Source organism: Lontra canadensis, unplaced genomic scaffold (assembly GCF_010015895.1).
Source record: "Lontra canadensis isolate GAN:19392208 unplaced genomic scaffold, GSC_riverotter_1.0 scaffold107, whole genome shotgun sequence".
NCBI lineage: Eukaryota > Metazoa > Chordata > Mammalia > Carnivora > Mustelidae > Lontra > Lontra canadensis.
Genome location: NW_022631101.1, coordinates 2,479,843 through 2,493,886, shown reverse-complemented (window position 1 = coordinate 2,493,886; position 14,044 = coordinate 2,479,843). Strand labels below are relative to the sequence as shown.

Sequence of the window (14,044 nt, the reverse complement as noted above, 5' to 3'; positions counted from 1 at the left end):
AGGGAAACATCAGATAAAAAATGAGCAAGTTTCTATTAAGGGGGGGGGGGGAGTAGAGCATACTCTGTACTTTTCAAAAAATATCATGGTCATAATAGACAAAGAATGGCTAGGTAAACATTCCAGATCAAGAGAAGCTAAAGAGACGTCATAAGTAAATGCAATTATCTGACCCTAAAATGAATTCTGCACCAGAATGGGAAATACAGGACATTACTAAGTCAATTAACAACACTGGACTATGAACGGAGAGTATTTTATTAATGTAAATTTAGGAAGTTGATAACTACCATGTGAGAAAATAGCCCTCCTCTTATGAAATACACACTGAAGTACTTGGGGGTCGGGGGGAGGCCATAATGACTGGTCCCGAAAAAAACATGTATATACTGAGAGAAAGAACACAAATGAGGTAAAAAGTTAACAACAGGTAAATTTGCACAAGATCCTCCTTTGTGCTATTTTAATTTTTGCAACTTCCTATAAATTTGTAATTATTTCCAAATAAAAAGCTTTTTTAAAAAGGTGTGAGTAAGGGCACCTGGGTGGCTCAGTGGGTTAAAGCCTGTGCCTTTGGCTCAGGTCATGATCCCAGGGTCCTGGGATCAAGCCCCGCATCGGGCTCTCTGCTCCGGAGGGAGCCTGCTTCCTTGTCTCTCTCTCTGCCTGCCTCTCTGCCTACTTGTGATCTCTGTCTGTCAAATAAATAAAATCTTAAAAAAAAAAAAAGGTGTGAGTATGGAGTAGTTTCCCTGACAAGGACATAAGCTCTGTCCTCAGCTTATGACACAGTGTTTGACACAAATATTAACTGAAGGAATGAGTAAGTGAGTATCTATGAGAGCATATTACAGAGTTCCCAAGTCCAGCCTTTGAATGAGGAAAGCCTTTCTGAAGGAAGTTCCACCTCAGGAAAAACCTCAAGTAGGGGAAGGCAACATGGAGACGCCTCTCTGGAGAAGAAAGCATGGTCCCTCAGGTGTGTGGGGGGCAGAGGTGGGTAAGAGTGTTGGCAAGAAAACAGAGATCAGGTTAAGCCACTTTCAAAGAGTTTGGATTCTTTCCCAAAGGCTAGGGGAACCACAGAACATGGCTGAAAAGTGGCACCTTAAAAGACCTAAAGTTTGGGGCACCTGGGTGGCTCAGGTGGTTAAGTGCCTGTGTCTGGCTCAGGTCATAGTCCCAGGGTCCTGGGATTGAGCCCTGCACTGGGCTCCCAGCTCAGTGGGGAGTCTGCTTCTCCCTTTCTTCCTCCACTCCCCCCCGGCTCGTTCTCTCTCTCTTGCTTGCTCTTTATCTCAAATAAATAAATAAGATAAAATAAAAAATAAAGGACCTAAAGTGTAAAGGGCTGAAGTAACGAAATGTTACAGTAATGCCTTACAATGTCTTTAGCAACTTCCTGGTCAACACAAGTAAAACATGTAGACTTTGGCTGTCTCTACATCAGTGGTCTTCTGGAAACTACTGTTTATACTGCACTGCTGTCTACTCACACATGCAAATACGACCATGCAACTGCCAAACCTGTAGTCAAATGAAGTCTCCTGAGATAACTCAGAATTCAAAATAAGGAGAACAATTTTCTTTTGAATCTCAGTCATGCCGGATAGGAGCCCAGCATTTCCACAACCTTAGTGTTTTTGTGAGCCTGTCTCCTAAAAAACGCCTCAGGAAGTCAGACCTCCATACATTATTCTAAGAAGACGGGGAGATGAATAGAACAAGAAAGTTGTCCCCTATGATGATAACCTCAAAAGGTCGCAGACCTTTCCCAAACATCCCTATCTTCCTTTGATAATCCAGAAAGCCAAAATCTCCAAAGAAACAAAATGTGGCTAGATGTGGGAGGTGCAAATTGTCTGATCATTTTCAAAAGAGAAATCTCAGTGATTATAAGCAATCACCTCCAGATAACCTAATGGCAGGCTCCTAAAGAAGCCAAGTTCCAGACTTCAGCAGGGAACAAGCAGGCCTCTGTGCGAAAGAGAAAAAAAACAACAAACCTTTCCCAACCTCCACTTCCCTAGGTGATTACTTACTTAGGTAAAATTATAAGATGCTTACACACATCCTTTGAAATACCCAAATAGCAAAGATTTGTACAAAATCAAAATGTTTTGCATGTTACTTGTAGTACGCGTACACAGTTTTGTTTCAGCCCCCAAGGAGACTCAGGTTTAACAAAGCCCCCCCCCCAAAGGAATGTTGACGGAAGTTTAAGTCAAGTGTGCTCCCACAACAGAGCCCTTCTCCACCAACTCCCTAACCCAGTGTCTGGCAGGACTCAAGGCCACCTACTTGACCAATCTTAAAATGCAACTTGGTAACACGGGTCCCACTTCCAATGACTGCTGCATGCAGCTGGCAAATCGTCCCACCTCTTCTCTGTAAAGCGGGTCGAATTATCTTTTCACAGAAATCTCAGAAAAATAAAACACCAACAACCCACTCTTCAAAATCAAGAAATAAAGATCAACTTTGAACTTAGCTAAAATGTATTCTCCACTCAACCCCTTGTTCCCCCAATTTTTAAAAATATTTTTAAAAACTTTTTTTCAAGGGTGCCTGGGTGGCTCAGTGGGTTAAGCCTCTGCCTTCGGCTCAGGTCGTGGTCTCAGGGTCCTGGGATCAAGCCCCATGTCAGGCTCTCTGCTCCGAGGGGAGCCTGCTTCTCCCTCTCTCTCTCTGCCTGACTCTCTGCCTACTTGTGATCTCTGACTGTCAAGTAAATAAATAGAATCTTGAAAAAAAAAACCTTTTTTTCAAGATTTTATTTATTTGAGAGAGAGAGGGAGAGCAAGCATATGCATACAAACAGCGTGGAGGGCAGAGGGAGAAGCAGGCTCCCCGCTGAGCAGGGAGCCCTAAGTGGGCCTTGATCCCAGAACCCCAGGATCATGACCTGAGCCAGAAACAGACAAACAACTGATTAAGCCCCCCAGCTCCCAGCCTCCAGTTTTTTAAATGCACGGAATTCTGGGAGCCCATTCAAGTCAAAGTCTCAGCAGTCTGAAGGGCGTTGAAGAGAAGGAAGCCAACACACTCAACTCTCAAGAATGACATAAACCAATAAGCTAAAAAAGCTACAAAAAAATGAGAATTAGCTGGCATGGGAATGGTTAATTTGGGGACACCTGGTAACTTTCCACTTGTTAGAAACCTAATCGGTTCCCTGGTACAAGTACACTCTTCTTACATGCCTGTCTTTGATGTCTGGATAATGCAGTTTTACTAGTTCCTCAATTGGACTGAATTACACGGTAAACAAAGACTGTTATAAATCTGAAAACACTGCAAACACTTGGTTTAAAGGAAATAACCCTAAGTGCTTGGTCACAAACACGTTCAACTTTTCTAAGAGGCGGATTAAAAAAAATAGCTGAGTCACTAAATTTAATGATCTTAAGGCCACAAAGAAAGAGAAAATAGAAGACAAGGCAAGTCCAAGACTTCGTAATATCTTTAGTTTAAATCTGACAGGAACTGATGTTCTTAGTGGGCAACAAAGCTATTTAAACAGCAAAATCTGAATGTCCATTCTGATAATTTGCCAATATTAGTCCTTTTAAAACTTTTAAAACTGAAGAGTTACAGTGGAGGGGGAAAAGGGCTCTGTAAACAGTCACTACTTTTATCTTTGAGCTCTTCAGAGCTAGTTTTATTAGAAAAACTAAGCCCCAAAATTTAGTAGTTTTACACCACACGCGAACTCCCTCAGAAAACACTTCAGGAGTACCTTCACTCGTTACAAAAATATGCCGCACTTACTACAACACAATGCCAACAGCTGAGAGCTTTTTCAGAACCTGTCACCAGGCTTCCGGAGCTGTTTATTTGACTTGCTTAACCACCATACCATCTCCTCAAAGAGTGGCTCAACTGGAAGGTACCAGGGTGTTTTCTTTTTTAACACCTCTCCAAAACCCAGGGCAACATTCCCAAGATAGTACACATTTCACAGGACACAGACATGCCACTGTGACCCAGCATTACTATGACTGCCAACAGCCCCATCAGGGGGTCTCACCCTCCCACCCCATCCCCACACTCCCAAGAGGAAATGTTTCTCAGCTCTGTGATCTGGAATGTCCCGTAAGACACAGATCTCCCACTATTACCCATAACCAAAACTACCTTCTCTACCTCTGAGAATAGTCGACAAATTCTGAAAACGCATTTAGTTTCAAACAACCATGTACAGAATACCACCAAACAAGCAATACTGTATTATATAATAATAAAGGAAATAATTTCATAGGGAACTGCTAGCAAAAAGGAAATAAAATACTTGTTACCATAATTTTTCTCAATCCCAACAGAGGAAAAGAATGGAAATATGCATTCTAACTAATAAAGCAAAGAGCATTTTCTAAACCTCCTTAATACCTCATACTTCTCAACACCTTAAATTTCTGAATGAGTTTTCAAAGCTATGAGTTACCATCAGCAGCTGGTTAAAATGTTTGCATTAAGCAAATACACGATAAGACTCCTACCCACAGGAGAGAGGAAGAGCAAAAGGAGGGGATCTAACTGGGAAACATCTTCCCTATAAGACTCCAAATGGAGAATTTTCTAGTGGAATAGATTTTTCCAAATGAACCAGAAGGATGGAATATAAAAACAACAGTAAGAAGAAAACACAAATCTATGGTCTACTGAACCCCTGAACTTGAACAAGATAGTCTTTCAAAACTACAATGAGCTATCACATCATACTTGTCAGAATGGCTGAAATAAAAACGTAAGAAACAGCAAGTGTTGTTGAGGATATGAAGAAAAAGGAACCCTCTTGCACTGTTGATGGGAATGCAATCTGGTGTGGTCATTGTGGAAAAACAGTACTGAGGTTCCTCAAAAAATTAAACACAGAAAACTTTCCTATGAGCTAGGACTCACACTACTAGCTATTTACCCCCAAAATAAAAAAACACTAATTCAAGGGATACATGCATCCCCATGTATAGTATTATTTAAAACAGCAAAATTATGGAAACAGTCTAAGTGTCCATCAACAGATGAATGGATAAAAATATGGTGTATACACATTGGCGCACACGCACACACACACGCGTGCACGCGCACACACACGATGGAATATTATTCAGCCATAAAAAAGAATGAAATCTTGCCATTTGCAACAACATGGATAGAGCTAGAGAGTGTAATGCTAAGCAAAATAAGTCAGCCAGAGAAAGGCAAATACCATGTGATCTCATTCATATGTGCAATTTAAGAAACAAAAGAGCAAAGGAAAAAAAAAGAGAGACATATCAAGAAACAGACTCTTAACCAGAGATCGAACTGATGGTTACCAGAGAGGAAGCGAGTGGGGTATATGGGAAATAGGGGATGGGGATTAAAGAGAACACACTCATAGGGGCATGTGAGTGGCTCAGTCAGTTGAGCATCCAACTCTTTTTTTTTTTTTAAGATTTTTATTTATTTGCAATTGAGGGACAGAGAGAGAGCATTAGTAGGGGGAGGGGCAGAGGGAGAAGGAAAAGCAGCATCTTTACCGAGCAGGGAGCCTCACATGGGGCTCGATCCCAGGACCCTGGGAATGTGATCTGAGCCCAAGGCAGATGCTTAACCAACTGAGCCACCCAGGCGCCCTGGGCATCCAACTCTTGGTTTCGGCTCAGGTCACGATCTCAAGGTCATGAAATGGAGCCCCACATTGAGCTCCACATTCAGCATGGAGTCTGCTTGAGCTTCTTCCTCCCTCTCCCTCTGCCCCTCCCACTTGTGCTTGCTTTCTCCCTCTCAAATAAATAAATCTTAAAAGTGGGGGGCACCTGGGAGGCACCTGGGAGGCTGGTTGAGTGGCTGCCTTCAGCTTGGGTTGTGATCCCAGCACCCTGAGATCGAGCCCCACATCAGGCTCCCTGCTCAGCGGGGAGCCTGCTTCTCCCTCTGCCTGCTGCTCCCCCTGCTTGTGCTTGCTCTCTCCCCATCTCTCTCTCTTTGCCAAACAAATAAATAAAATCTTAAAAAAAAAAAAAAGTATGGGGCGCCTGGGTGGCTCAGTGGGTTGGGCCTCTGCCTTCGGCTCAGGTCACGATCTCGGGCTCCTGGGATCGAGACCCGCGTCGGGCTCTCTGCTTGGCGGGGAGCCTGCTTCCCTCTCTCTGTCTCTCTGCCTGCCTCTCTGTCTACTTGTGATCTCTCTCTGTCAAATAAATAAATAAAATATTTAAAAAAAAAAAGTATCACTTATCATGATGAAATAAAATGATTTAAAAAACCTAAGGCAGTCTTTAAAAACTCAAATGTTTCCATTTTTATAATAATAAATGTTAGAGTGAATTTTCAGGGTTTTTTCCTTTAAAAGCTTTAGACAATAGTGCCTGGGTGGCTCAGTTGGTTAAGCATCTGAACCTTGATCTCATTGTCATGAGATCAGGCCCCCACAAAAATAAAGAAAGAAAATAAAGAAAAGCTTTAGATAAATCAGAGAAGAAAAGTCTGAAGTCAAGTCCAAGGTCCTTATTCAACCAATTCATTTATCTGTGAAATCCACATAAACTTACAGACCCTTAAAGTTAGTGATGTACACAAATGATGTGTTGTGGTATTTAGCTACACAAAGAAAATATAACCTTCATGAACCTGACATAGAGGAGAAAGTCTTTGTTTCCTCTGTGATTTCTGTTGGAATGTGAAGCAGTGCTCTTAATTCTGCTCATCTCTTTACCACACGAGGAGTGTCTTATGAAATGACTACCTTAAACTCAACAAGAACAACACAGCCTCTGATACTGAATACAAAAGAAAGGTAGCCAATTCATGGCCCGAGTGACAGAGCAGCTAAATTCTCTCCTTCTTTTATAATATTTCAGAGGGATTAACCATTTTTTATTACTTGAGTCTCTAATCTCTAGACCTGAGAACTGAACTACCCATCAATCAAATCATTTATTTATGGAACTAAGACAATGCAAAGAAACAAAGAAGAAACCGAGCACTGTCCTTGCTGATGAGGATCTTACCATTTCCCACAGATGCAGTATTTTTACTTAGAAAAAAGAAAAACTAAGCCACAAGATAATCAAGGGCATAGACCATTCCCTGGTTTCCAGAGAAAGGAAGAGGAGATCATTCAGATCTAAGGTGGCTAAGGGAAGGTATCAAAGCAGAAGTGAATTGGTACACAGCAGACTGGCAGGGCTTGGAGAGGACTCAGGCACTGTAAAGACGAGAAAGGGCAAGAATAATGGTGACCAAAATGGAAAAGCACTGGAAACAGTGAGGACAGACTGACTGGAATGACTTTCATGCATGGGAGGCAGAAAACGACGAGGAGCAGCCAAGGCTTGGACAGCGAGCAGACCGTACTCTCACTTGGGAGAGCCTGGTGTGACCACTAGCTTTGGGCCCACCAGTGTTATTTACCATCCGTCACGCCATTACTTTAACTCCTCACCCAGCAAACTAACACCGGCTAAGGAGCTGATCATCTAACATAAAAGAAAACTCCACCTGAATATGGCAAATCTTATTTCTACTCAGTCCAATGCAAATTCAAATAGTAAAATGAGGAAGGGGGCAGAAAAATAGAGATTTATAAAGGAAGCAAAGACCAAATATTTGCCCAGAATAGCCCTGGAGGTCACTCCCACTAGTACAGGCTACCCACGCCTATTTCTGTTCACAGCAGGACGGAGGATTTCCTCATCGTGGCGGAATGAATCTCGCTACATCCCCAGGGCTCTGGGTACAGGAAATCTCTGAAATGGGTCATCTGGATCTTTGGAAAGACTGATTTAAGTGTTTAACCATCTGGTCTTGAAACATGTAATCTCGTGCACTGGACAGGCTATTCTTGGGACACTGGGTATGTACAGGCATTCAGCTCTCACCATACCCTGTGCAAACCCAATGGAAAGCACTCTCCAGAGAGTCCCAAGGAGAAAAATCAAAGTCCAACTTAAAGGACTGATGTTGTAGATGTCTGTCTTTAAAATAATCTGGTCTAAAGAGCAGCTGTGAAAGATTCTCCGCCATTCCATTTGTAATTTTTGTAAATGTCTCTTCCTGTTCCTCTCGACTTTTTCTCCCCCAGCCCTGGTAAAGGCACCTCTGAATTCCAGGGTAAAAAAAAAACAAAAAAAACCCCAGAACTCTGCTGCTACCTTACCATCCTAGCTGGCCCATACTGAATAAAGCAAGCAGCCCATTTTTCATCCTGACATAGTTCTCATGCTTTGAGGTGTGCAGAACTCTACGAGCAGGTCCCAAAGAAATAAAATTTCTAAGCCGAGTTATTCACAGAATGAAATCAGATTCCCCTGGTGAATGAAGGGGGCTGCTTTCAGCAAAAGCACTTCCTTAAACTTTATCCTCCTCAGCAGGTTTCTACCAGGTAGCTCTGGAGTTCTAATCAAGCTATCTGATCAAAGCAACTATAAACAAAGACAAAACCGAACGCTGAGAAATCTTTCTCACTGATGCAGCACGATTTCTCCGGGTTACCTATACTAAGAAAAACAACAACAACGAAACAGGATTTCTGATAAGCTGTAAAAATAATCCAAGCCAAAGGAAATGCAAAACAACCAAGGCCGATGCACTCCAATAAGCTTCCGGGATCACAGCCTATTTACCATTAATACGGTCAGCGCAGATTCTTACCAAACCAAGAGACAAAAACACAGCCAAGTCTTACCTTTGAATTTCCTGGTATTCAAATCAATCTTATACTATTTTTGAAATGGTAAAGAAAACCTGTAAAATTATTTCAGCAGTTGCTTCTGAGCACTTATCTATTCAGAGTTTTTTTTGTATTTTTTTTAAACTTCTCAGCAGAAAATTTTTTAAAAACAATGTTTTACATAAACATTTCTCTGAATACGCAGGAGTGGAGGCACTGTCCAGCCAAACGTGCCTTGCAAACAGAGGACAGTGCTGACAGTATTTTTCTGTCAACTGGGGAAAACAGGTCAGCTTATTTTCAAGTCCACAGTAAGCCTTACTATTCTATCCCCTGATGGCACTCTAAGATGACGTGAGGATTTCAAGCCACTATTTCTAATTATTCCTCACTACTCATTTGCATTACTCTATAAACCTCCAGTCCTAAAACAGGCTACTCTAAATAATAAAAGTCCTACCATAGGCATAAACATTAAAAAAAAAAAATGTTTTATTTTACCTAATAAACCTGTACTGAAGATAAGGACAGTGTTCACAAAGAAAGGGAAGAAACAAAACCAACTTCTAAATCCAGCAAATTTTGATGCACAGATTAAAGAACTTAGGACTCACAATAGCAAAATCAATTCTCCTATCCAAGTTTTCCACTTTCTGGTCTCCACATTTACTTACATACTTGCCTTATTTCAAATGAAGGTTAAAAAAAAAAAATTAAAAAAAGGTCTGACAAAGATGAAAAAATTAACACAAGAAAGAACATGCAAAAGAGTCTGGAATCAGCACAAAACTGCGCCCTAAGCTCAATTAATCATATTTGAAAATCTGCTAAATTGTGGGGTTTACCCGTCTTCTAGAAGAGATGAATATTTGAATTAATATGTATAAAACAAACTGGATTTTCTGAATGAAAAGATGTTACATGTAAACACTTAATAATAAAAAAGTTATTAAGGAAAATATTATATAATAATATTACATATTATTATAATATTTTTTTTCCTATTCAGATATTTATCACCTCAATATTTGAAAAGCATCTTTCAGGTCCCTACTTTGAGACTACTTAAGGAGATATGGTGGGGAAAGGATACAAGTAGAGCTTCTATTTCTTGACTTGGGTGGTTTAGGGTAGTCAATTCGTAATTGTTCATACTGTGAATGCTTTATCCACTTTTCTCTACGGTTTTTTAAAAGCACACAAATCAGAAATACATACAGACATTCATACATACATCAAGGCACACAAAACAGAAATGAAGAAGCACAAGGACACTGAACTAGCAAAGAGCCGGGATGTGAGCATGGCCCTCTCTCAACCACTCTGAGCCACCAGGGCAGTACAATACACTCCCCCCCACCTCCCCCACCCCCACCCCCCACTTCTACACTAGGCCTCGGCCTGCCATCATGTCAAACAGGTGACTCTAATCCTCACTGTAGCGAGCAGAGGAAATGCTGAGAAGCAATGCCCTGCACCCCCCCCACCCCCCCACCCCCGCCAGACAGAACTGGCAATTCTTCAGGGCCATGGAGAAGGCTGAAAGGCTGAAACAGGTGACATATCAGACCTTCCAGCCTTAATCAGAGCAACTCAATTTGATCTGTTTTATATACTGGGATCCCACATTAAATTTTTTTTTTTCTTTTTAAGTTCTATGGACTTTTACAAAAGCTCAGAAAACTTCATGATTCGTAAAGCCATTTAATGATCAGGGATTTGGTGGTCTGATTCCCCAGATTTTGCCAAGAGACAAGAGAGTCAAAAGGAGCCTCCTTCTCTGTCCCTCAAGCCCTTTCTTCTCTTCCTCACATTCAGGAAACTCATCTAGATTAGTGACTACAGAGATCAAGAAAAAAGAAACAACTTAGTGAGAGAGGGAGCCCGGTCCACAACCCAGGTGTCCCACACCTTTGCCCCCCAGGTCCTGTCTTCCCACTGTATTGTGCTGCCCCGGCCAGAGGACATAAGGCATGTATGGTGGGAGGGGCTGTGGGGCCAATCTGTTGAGGACACTGTCACACTAAGGAGGGTCTGACTTCATCCTGAGGAAGCCCCAGGATTCTGGGCAAGAATGGCACAGTCAGGTCTGGGTTGAGAGCGGGGGACTCTGACAGCAATCTATACCCCCTCACCCTTCCTCCATACTCTGTCTGCTGTCTGACCCCCCACCCTAGTGGGTAAATGCTTCCCGTGTAAAGGCCACTTCAAACCTGGTCATAATAAGCACTGTGAAAAACAACTGCTCACGATGGAAACGCTGACACAGTGGTGGTGTAAGATGCCCCTTTGAAAAGCCTTGTCAGGGCCCAGTCTTTGTAATTTAGTGGTGGCTCACAGGAAGCGCCTGAGAGCCAGATTCTTTCTGACTGTGCTCAAGGCCATAATTTCCTTCCCATACTTAAACCGATGACCCTGTGTCTCACTGTCAAGGGAGTCTGCCAAAGGGAAAGGGCAGATAAATAAGCAGCAAAATCTGAAGAAAACTGGCCCATTTAAAAAAAATTCCTAAGATTCTTTTTGGGGATTAACAACAAAAGGATTTCTAGATGAACTGATCTGTTTCTCCAAATGAAAGCCCCTTGAAGGCAGAGCTGGGGAAAGCTGGCAGCTAGCCGTTTCAGGTGCCAGATGCTGAGGAGGGGAAAGGAAGTAAGTCACAGAAGCTGCGGTCAGACCTGTGTGCTAAAGCAAGGCCTCCCTCCCACCCCGCTCTCACCACTGCACCAGAGTGGTTTCAACACACCACTCTCAGTCATAACATTAATCAAGATCCTAAAATCAAAATGGGAAGGGAACAACGAGGAATAACATTAAGCCAGTATGCACTCCAGCTACGATCTCCACCCCTCCCCATAAGCATATTCTCATGAGCTTCTGCTACATGTTCTGTATAATACCTATCTACCACCCATTACTTCAAGATAAATTTCAAAACTATAAAAGTAACGTGTTCTGTAGGGGAGCCCAAAAATAACTGAGAAAACACTCGTGATCATCTAAGGAATTTAATAAGTGGCATTTTCTATAAAATGCTAGCTTCATGATTTTCCCTTAGATAACAGACCAGAATAGTAACTAGTTCCTCCTTATCAACCACCATTCCTTGAAAGTCCTTAGCCAGTAATTTTCGTGAAGATCAATGAGTCACCTCTTATCACTACTGTAGCCCTCAGACTTAAGGAAAACAGGCCCAGCCTACTCTTCCATGACAGCTGTCCCACTAGAGGAAATCACCTTGACCTCATATATTTGGCTGCTGTTCAGAAAACCATGTCTGTGTTAAAATTCTCAAAAATACACTCATATTAGGTAATAACATACCTTTCTCAGTTACATATGCACAGAATGCCTGCCCTATTTTATCCCAACAGAAACCCACACACTGTCCCCCTCAATGACCTCACCTCCTACTCCCCAGGTTGCATGTGGTCCTGGGAACATACTGCAGGTACATTCTTTTGAAAAGTCTTAAAATCAAAGTACAACAAATAGCTATTCCTGATTTCTAATTCACATTAGAAAGAATGGAATAGAGAAGTACCCCCACCATTATGAAACCTTATCAGCAGACTGATTTTGACGACCCACGGCATCAACTATGTTAAAATCTAAAATGAAAATGTCTACCACCTGGCTAATGTGACTACGACCGTCTGCAGGAGGAAGAGAAGATTTGGTGATGAAGGAACATGATTCAGCTCCGCTCCTTTCACTTCTGTGCACATCTTCCCAATTCCTCAGAACACTCACCTGCTCCAGTATCCGTTTGTTATTTTGGCTTTCTGTTCAGAGAACCCACTGAGTAAAGGGGCTTAATTTTGTCCATAGGAGGACAATCCCTCTGGCTATCAAACCCCCTCAAGAGTGTCGGGGTCCGGGGGAGCCTGGGTGGCTCAGATGGTTAAGCGTCTGCCTTCTGCCCAGGTCAGGACGAGGGGTCCTGGGATCAAGCCCCACATGGGGCTCCCTGCTCAGCGAGGAGCCTGCTTCCAGCCTCTATCTGCCTGCCTCTGCCTACTTGTGATCTCTCTCTCTCTCTCTCTCTGTCAAAAAAAAAAAAAAAAAAAGAGTGTCGGGGTCCACCTGTAAACTTACAGACGCTATCTACACCAGAGTGCCCTATCAAGACCACCAGTGCTTCTTTTCCTTCTTCTCCACAGGGACATCCTGGGTCACATCTGGATGAAGAGACCATACGCGCTTTCCTGAGCCCTTCTGCCCAGGGAAAAATCACACCCAGTAAGGTGGGGGCTCTCCTACTGCTGCCATTGCTGCTTTCTTCTTTCTGGAAAGGGGAGGGTCATTTTTTGTTAACTAGTCAATCCTTGAATTTATTTTATTTTTTTTTAAAGATTTTATTTATTTATGTGACAGACAGAGGTCACAAGTAGGCAGAGAGGCAGGCAGAGAGAGAGCAGGAAGCAGGCTCCCTGTGGAGCAGAGAGCCCTATGTGGGGCTCGATCCCAGGACCCCAGGATCATGACCTGAGCCGAAGGCAGAGGCTTACCCCACTGAGCCACCCAGGCGCCCCAATCCTTGAATTTATATACTCCTACACTGTCTCATTTAATATACTGGAGTGGACCATTTGAAAGACAGCCATTAAAATCTATGTATCATGGCCTGTCAAATCTTACAGTTACATGAGTTCAAAACTTGGGCTACTGATTGAATTTTTCGTACTGACTACATAATGGAAAGCCCAATACAACCAGTTAAATCATGAGAGGTGGAAGCCTCGTCGGGAGCAATCAAAAGGCAGCTGAGCTTGAAAGCTGTACGTCCACATTCCACACTGGGAAGGGTGCAATGAGCAGATGGCATGGATGGCGCTGGAATGTGTTCGAAATACAGCCTTCTCACACCCACTTTCCATTCCCCCTCCAAAACCCATATTCCTACGGGTGCAAACCTCACTCTACAATCTAAGACAGTAAGGCCAGTGTTGTCTGGAGTCACTAGGTTTTACGTGTGCTTGCTTCTAATTAAAGAGCATTCGATTTTAAGAACTTAATAAAAAGGCCATAAACCTGTATCATTCCACAAGAATGCCAAGAATGGTAAGTAACCAACTAATACTCTTCCAAAGTGACCTTTATTAAGGGCTGCCTCTACAACTTTGCCAACTAACGTGTCAAGAGGCAGTAACATTCCTATCACAGGCTACTCCCATTTTAAAAAGCACAGGCCAAGTGAAAAGGCCTTCTTCAAGTAACCAAAGCAACTCAAAACTGTAAGGTTTGAGTACTAGTACAAACAGTCTGAAAAGTGGCAAAATCAAAGTTTAAAAAGCCACTTACAGTGCCAACAAATGATTCCGAAGAATTCTGAGAAAGGTAATATTAACATTTTAGTGGTAGAACACCTGGAGAGAACCCAAGAGG

At 42.5% G+C, this 14,044-nt stretch overlaps 1 protein-coding gene across 1 annotated transcript in view; it reads right to left on the bottom strand.

Moving 5' to 3' along the window:
• The window catches only part of ARHGAP35 (Rho GTPase activating protein 35), a 119,953-nt gene that overhangs the window by 78,002 nt on the left and 27,907 nt on the right, over positions 1–14,044 (bottom strand). The gene's annotated exons all lie outside the window — the stretch shown is intronic.